This window comes from Giraffa tippelskirchi, chromosome 7 (assembly GCF_054371585.1).
Source record: "Giraffa tippelskirchi isolate mGirTip1 chromosome 7, T2T-mGirTip1v1.2.pri, whole genome shotgun sequence".
NCBI classification, from domain to species: domain Eukaryota; kingdom Metazoa; phylum Chordata; class Mammalia; order Artiodactyla; family Giraffidae; genus Giraffa; species Giraffa tippelskirchi.
Window position 1 is genome coordinate 29,692,445 of NC_137281.1, and position 8,343 is coordinate 29,700,787.

Below are 8,343 nucleotides of genomic sequence, written 5' to 3' on the forward strand. Positions count from 1 at the left end.
AGAGACTATTTATTTACATTATGGGCAATTTGTCTAACATAAGTCTGACAGTTGTAATAAGTCTGTTGAGCCTTAAGAGATTTTAAAAAGAAAAAAAATAATAAATAAACAGACTCTCATTCTGACAGAACAGCAGTGGGAAACCTTGCCTTGATTTCTGAACTTGTTTGTTCTTTGAGTTTTATGTGCCATATGGAAGAACTCTTTTATATGAAAGGAGATTTAAGAGCAAGAGTTAACATAAAAGCTCCAAGGTAGGTGTATGGAGCCAGGAAACACAAGTGAAGTGAAATATGCTTGAGTTGTTGGTAAAACATTTGCTCCTGTTTAATAGCTTGGTGAATGGATCTCCTCTCCTAATCCTTCTGACCTCTGGTATGGGTTCTGAGTGTGAATTCCTTGCAGGGAAACAGAATATATACTACCTACAATGCTGTAGATTAGGAGAGAAGTGGAATCTGATTTTGTTTTTAACAGCTTAATTTCTTCCTTTTTTCTACACATTTAGTTTCCTGCTTCCCACTCTCTAAGGAGGAGGAAATTTTACAGAAAAAGAAAGAAGTTAGAAAGAGAGGGACCAATTTTCTGTTAATTTGTTTGTGAAGAATTTCTAAACAGAGAGAGTTATCAATGTAATGATAAGGTACTCAGAAAGAAGGAGACACCTATGCTCAAGATCCTGAGTTCAGTGCTTTAAGATAAACATCAAGAAGCTCAATTGTTGGGTCATATGGTTGTTTTTAATCTTTTAAGGACGCTCCATACTGTTTTCCATAGCAGATGCATCATATTAAATTCCTGCCAACAGTTTATTCACATCCTCATTAAATATTGTCTTTTTTTTTTTTTTTTTCCCAATAATAGCCATCCTAACAGTTGTGAGGTGATATTTCACTGTGATTTTGATTTGCTTTTCCCTGATGATTAGGGATGTTGAACATTTTCCATATATCTGTTGATCATTTATATATTGTCTTTGGACTCTCATGTTCTTTAAAGCATTATTCACCATAGTCAAGAAGTAGAAACAATGTAAATATCCATCTACAGATGCCTGGGAATATGTGGCATATGCATACAGTCAGTTCAGTTGCTCAGTTGTGTCTGACTTTGCGACCCCATGGACTGCAGCACGCCGGGCTTCCCTGGCCATCACCAACTCCCAGAGCTTATTCAAACTCATTTCCATTGAGTTGGTGATGCCATCCAACCATTTCATCCTCTGTCACCACTTCTTCTCTCACCTTCAATCTTTCCCAGCATCAGGGTCTTTTCCAGTGAGTCAGTTCTTTGCATCGGGTGGCCAAAGTATTGGAGTTTCAGCTTCAGCATCAGTCCTTGCAATGAATATTCAGGACTGATTTCCTTTAGGATGGACTGGTTGGATCTCCTTGCAGTCCAAGGAACTCTCAAAAGTCTTCTCCAACACCACAGTTCAAGGGCATCCATTCTTCAGCGCTAAGCTTTATTTATATTCCCACTCTCACATTCATACATGACTACTGGAAAAAACCATAACTTTGACTGGACGGATCTTTGCTGGAAAAGTAATGTCTCTGCTTTTTAATATGCTGTCTAGGTTGGTCATAGCTTTTCTTCCAAGGAAAAAGTGTCTTTGTCACCATCTGCAGTGATTTTGGAGCCCCCCAAAATAAAGTATGTCACTGTTTCCATTGTTTCCTCAACTATTTTCCATGAAGTGTATGGACCAGATGCCCATCGGAATGTTGAGTTATAAGCAAACTTTTTCACTCTCTTCTTTCACTTCCATCAAGAGGCTCTTTAGTGCTTCTTTGCTTTCTGCCTTAAGGGTGGTGTCATCTGCATATCTGGAGAAGGCAATGGCACCCCACTCCAGTACTCTTGCCTGGAAAATCCCATGGACGGAGGAGCCTGGTAGGCTGCAGTCCATGGGGTCGCAAAGAATCAGACACGACTGAAGTGACTTAGCAGCAGCAGCAGCATCTGCATATCTGAGATTATTGATATTTCTCCCAGCAATCTTGATACAGCTTGTGCCTCATCCAGCCTGGCATTTCTCACAATGTACTCTGCATATAAATTAAATAAGTAGGGTGACGATACACGGCCTTGACATACTCCTTTCCCAATTTGGAACCAGTCTGTTGTTATATGTGCAGTTCTAAATGTTGTTTTTTGACCTGAATACAGATTTCTCAAGAGGCAGGTCAGGTGGTCTGGTATTCCCATTTCTTTCAGAATTTTCCACAGTTTATTGCGATCCACACAGGCAAAGGCCTTGGTGTAGTCAATAAAGCAGAAGTAGATGTTTTTCTGGAACTCTCTTGGTTTTTTGATCGTCCACCGAATGTTGGCAGTTTGATCTCTCGTTCCTCTGCCTTTTCTAAATCCAGCCTGAACATCTGGAAGCTCATGTTTCAGATACTGTTGAAGCCTGCCTTGGAGAATTTTGAGCATTACTTTACTAGCATGTGAGATGAGTACAATTGTGCAGTAGTTTGAACATTCTTTGGCATTGCCTTTCTTTGGGATTAGAATGAAAACTGATCTTTTCCAGTCCTAAGGCCACTGCTGTTTTGCAAATTCGCTAGCATTTTGAGTGCAGCACTTTCACAGCATTTTCTCTTAGGGTTTGAAATAGCTCAACTGGAATTTCATCACCTCCACTAGCTTTGTTCGTAATGATGCTTCCTAAGCCCTACTTGACTTTGCATTCCCAGATGTCTGGCTCTAGGTGAGCGATCACACCATCGTGGTTATATGGGTCATGAGATCTGTTTTGTATAGCTCTTCTGTGTATTCTTGCTACCTCTTCTTAATATATTCTGCTTCTGTTAGGTCCATACCATTTCTGTCTTTTATTGTGCCCATCTTTGCATGAAGTATTCCCTTGGTATCTCTAATTTTCTTGAAGAGATCTCTAGCCTTTCCCATTCTATTATTTTCCTCTATTTCTTTGCAGTGATCGCTGAGGAAGGCTTTTTTATCTTTCTTTACTATTCTTTGGAACTCTGCGTTGAAATGGGTATATCTTTCCTTTTCTCCTTTGCCTTTAGCTTCTTTTCTTTTCTCAGCTATTTGTAAGACCTCCTCAGACAACCATTTTGCCTTTTTGCATTTCTTATGCATATAATAGGATATTATTTAGCCTTAAAACAGAAGAAAATCCTACAATATGAAGAAACATGGATGGAGACATGCTAAGTGAAATAAGCCAATCATAGGACAAGTAATGTATGGTTTCACTTATAAGGAAGGTGATCTTATATGGTGATCTTAAATCTTCAAATTTATAGAAGCAAAGAGTAGAATGGTAATTGCCAAGGTTGTGGCTCCAATGGTAAAGAATCTGTCTGCAGTATGGGAGACCTGGGTTCAATCCCAGGGTTGGGAAGATCCCCTGGAGAAGGGAATGACAACTCACTCCATTAATCTTTCCAGGAGAACCCCATGGACAGGGGAGCCTGGTGGGCTACAGTCCATGGGTTTGCGAAAAGTCCTACACGACTGAGCGACTAACACTTTCACTTTCATAGGGAAGGGAGAAATGGAGAGCTATTCAGTTTCCGTTATGCAATATGAATACCTCAAGAGAGCTGATATATTGTGTTATGCCTAAAGTTAACAGTACTGTAGTTTACACTTAAAACTTTGTTAAGAGGATAGATCTCATGTTAAATGTTCTTACTACAATAAAAAATTAGGAGACCTACTGAGAGAAAAGAGATCCATGCATGCCTGGATGCTCTATATGAGCATCTTTCATGCAGAAGTACCTACAGAATTTGGGGTGCATGATGGAATAAAAGAGAAGAAATGCAATTTCACAATATAACACTATGAAATATGAAGTGAATAAACTTTGATCTACTTTGAAGTCATTAATAATATTTGAATTGAAAAACTTCTGATTGTGATTGACCTTGGAACAACTCACAGCTTAGGGACATTGACCCCTGTTCAGTTGAAAATCGGTATTTCACTTTTCACTTGGCCTGTCATCTTTCATATTCACAGTTTTGCATCCATAGATCCAACCAACCCCAGATCATATAGTACTTTAGTATGTATTTATTGAAAAAATCCCACATATCAGTGCAGTTCAAATCATTCAAAAATCAACTGTATTTTATTATTTTAACACAGTTGCATTAGATTGGTGCAGACTAGGACTGTAAATTTATCTGTATGGATTATATCCATTTGGTAACATGTCCAAATAACTCCTGTCTTCTTCAGGAAAATGTAAATTGACCTAAGTCTAATTTTTGTACTTCTACCAGTAAAGTTTCTAATAATTCTTTAGGACTTATATTATTATCACTTCCAAGAAGGAATTTTCTCTCCCCACCCCCTCAGGAATAATGTTAACTATTCTGTTGTGTATGTGCATTGATTATTTCTTAACCCTTGTCAGAACATTTGTCGTACAGTTCCATAACCAGCGATTTCCTCTGTTTTATGTTCTTTCCTGATCCTCAGAGTTAGCATAGGGTCTGGATGGATGACAGCCCCCCATCCTGCCTCCCCCTGAAATATATTTTAAATGAATAGAGAACTAGATAAACTTATCTTGCTAAGATAGTTAGTACAAGTGGTATGGAAGACCATGGTTTTTCCATAGGATATTATTGAAAAATGAACTTTTTGGCCAATCCAATAGTTTAGTACTTATATTTAGGGAGAAGAGTCTAATCTGGAGGAAATAATACCACTTTGAGAGTTAAAATGAAAATAGTAATAGTACAGGTGAGAAAATTTCCTCTTCTAATATCTTACTTACAGTCCCACCCAAATTGAAAAGAGAAGTATTTGAGGACTGGTCCCGAGTGGGATAACGTTTAAAAACAAGTTTAGTATGTAGCAAGTCCTCAGTTTCTAAGGGGACATATGCAGTAGAGTGTGTGATAGGGGTCTGGCTCCTTGATGGGATATTCAAAGCAGAACTGTCTATATTTTTTTTCATACAGTTTGTATGTGGCTTATATTCATCAAAATATTCCCTTATATTTTTATATATCGTCACTCTCTCTCATGCTGTGAGAATGTATTTCACACTTTACACATTTTCTTTTATCCTCATTTGTCATAGATATCTTTTTTCCCCTCCCTAATGGTATATCCATTGTTGAATACTATATTTTCTACTTTATACATTTCATTTTTCAGTTCAGTTCAGTTCATTCGCTCAGTCGTGTCCGACTCTTTGTGACCCCATGAACGGCAGCACGCCAGGCCTCCCTGTCCATCACCAACTCCCGGAGTCCACCCAAACCCATGTCCATTGAGTCAGTGAGGCCATCCAACCATCTCATCCTCTGTCATCCCCTTCTCCTCCTGCCCTCAGTCTTTCCCAGCATCAGGGTCTTTTCAAATGAGTCAGCTCTTCACATCAGGTGGCCAAAGTATTGGAGTTTCAGCTTCAACATCAGTTTACCTCAGTTATTTCTCATATGCAGAACAAAAGTAACATTTACTATAGTAGAACTTTATTGTTGTATATATAATTTCATCACAGTTACCAATTCATTTAAATAAATTCTATAGAAACTTCCTTTTGATAGTATCAAGTTTGACAAAATTATTTTCAGTTTCCTGATTTCAGATAAACTTTAAATGGTAAAAAGTATGATAATAATAAGACTCTGTTAAACTAATAGTTTAAATACAATAGACTGTTTTCTCCTAAACAGAAGAAAATAAAAGGGGAATATGAAAGTGTGCATTCTTATTGTTTCCCACTGGCTGTATTTACTTGATTTCATGCACTTCATGTTTTTCCTTCTTGGTGTTCACTGTGATTAGCTGAACAACATGCTTGAAATAATGCATTTTAATAAAAACAATTATATGAAAGTGCTTTTAAAAATCAGTTGACAGTCTAATACAGCATTTCTCAAACTGTGCTCTTGGATATGTTATTAAAAACACCTTATGACTTTAAAATAAAATTTTGAAAAATGCTGAATTACAAAAAGTCAAATGAGTGTTCAGTAGTGAGATTTTTCAGAAAATATTAGTGTACAAGAATCCTAAGTAAAGATACATTTGGTACTACTTTTGAAAGTATTTTTACCATGTGCATATTCTCTCTTTATTTTGTTTTTACTTTTTAACATTTTTAACATTTTTTAACATTTTTAACATTATATATGTAACATGTAGAAATTCAGTTTTTTTATGTTAATTGAAAAATAAGATCTAATACAGAAATTGTGTGTTTTCAGGGAAAACAGGCAGACATCTTTGCATCTGTACAAGTTATGATTTCTCTGTGATTTGAACATAGAAAAATGGCTTAAACCTTGACTGGTATGCATAGTGGAGTCATGAAGAATTCAAAGGAAAAGAAATTAGGACGCTACCTCACTACTACACATGACCTCATATTCCTCATTAAATTAATTACTTGTGCAACCATGTTTGTTTTAAGCTATGTTTCTGGCAGTTTAAATTGTATTATGAGTATAAAGATTTTATACCTATACTACTGTTTGTATATATTTAAATAAGTTTGTAGTGTTTTAAACCAATTCATAGGATATAGTTTGTTTGTTTTTCCTCTGTAAAGAGTTTTATAATTCAAGGTTTAGAAACTTTGTCACATGATGGGTGTCATCTAAAGGTGCATTTGATCAGTAATGTTCACATTTCATAACTATTGACTTAGCGCTAACAGATCATTTGTATTATAGAAGATCATGTCAGGGATAAAAGTAAGTTAATAATTATAATCACCAAATAAAGTATCTCCTAAAAAACTTAAACTTTTCAAAAGAAAAGCTTCACTCTACTTAGTATCACAAAGTTTCTTAAGAATAGAAATGTGATGTCACCTTAAAATAAGTAGAGATTTTAGCAGTCTCTGGTAGAATGTTGCTGATGCTGTAACCTATTCCTTGTTTTTATTTAAATATTTAATGTTATTTAATATGTTTAAATATTTAAATATTGTTATGGATGTTATGGACTTATATATTTTCAGAGACCATATAATCTACACGAGACTAGAAATATATAGATTTTGAGAACAAATAGGGTAGAAATACCTCCTCTACCAGTTATTAATTTTGTGATACTGGGTAGTCAAAGAGAAGATCCTCTGGAGAAGGAAATGGCAAACCACTCCAGTATCTTTGCCTGGAAAATCCCATGGACAGAGGAGCCTGGCGGACTTCAGCCCATGGGGTTGCAAAGAGCCTGGCTGGCAAAGAGTTGGGCTGGCAAAGAGTTGGACATGACTGAGTGACTAACACTTTAACTTTAAAACACTAAATATATGAATTAAAAAAATTTCAGAAGATGTGTGAGGATGCATAAATCTCATAAGTCTCATTTACTGAATTACTGATGTTTTTTCCTCTCACTAAATATTCCCTTTACAAATTTAATGGTTAAAATATTAAGAATGGCCACTTTGTATAATTATTTTATGGACTACAATTGCAAATCCATTTCTTCTGAGAAAATATTTCATAATATGCCTATAGGAAGAAATGTTTAAGTGCTAAGTCTTACTTAAGGTATCTTAAGAGGAAAATGTTTATGAGTATCCCCTATCCCCAAGTAGTTTTATGGCATACATGCAGTTTTCCTGTCTAAATATCTTTTGAATGAATTTGATAGTCAAGTAAATATTAACACAGTTTACATATGATACTCATTTGAAAGATTATTCAAATGAAAATTCAAGAGAAAATTTTAAGAATAATACATACTCAAGTGAACTAGTTCACTGCCATAGAGTATATTTTCCTTCTCATATGAATCATAGTTGTTGTTTTTTTTTTTTTCCCAAAGCTATGAACAATTCTCACGTTTTCTAAAGATTTCCTATTTTATGATGTTTGTAAAAGTTACAAAATAGGGATAAAATTAGTGAAAATTACCAGCTACTTAACCTCTTAGTCATTTTATGTATTTATACTTTGTTTTGGTTAGAATTAATTCATGCATTCATCCACTTTTCTATCCAATATTTTAGAGATAAAAGAACATTCTTTATAGAGTACTGCATGTACTCACTTTGATGAGTTTTGCCTGGCTTTTTAAACAAATCAACGGTCTTCAGTTGTTTATGATATCATTATCATCCCTTTCTTTTAAGTGAGGAAGGAGCAAATAGCATTAGCATGTGCTATCGGCTGTGCCATTTTATGGAAAATATTATTCATCATCAGGAGAACCTCAGGAGAAAGGTACCACCATGTTCATTTTATAGTTGAGTTAGAATGTAAAGGGGAAAGTCACTAGTTGTGTAGTAGTTAGGTGGGTGGCTCTAGATCTATTTGCTGCCCACAGCTTTGGTCCTTTTAAAAGCCGGGTGTTTAGTATGATCTTATCATATATGCCATTGCTCAG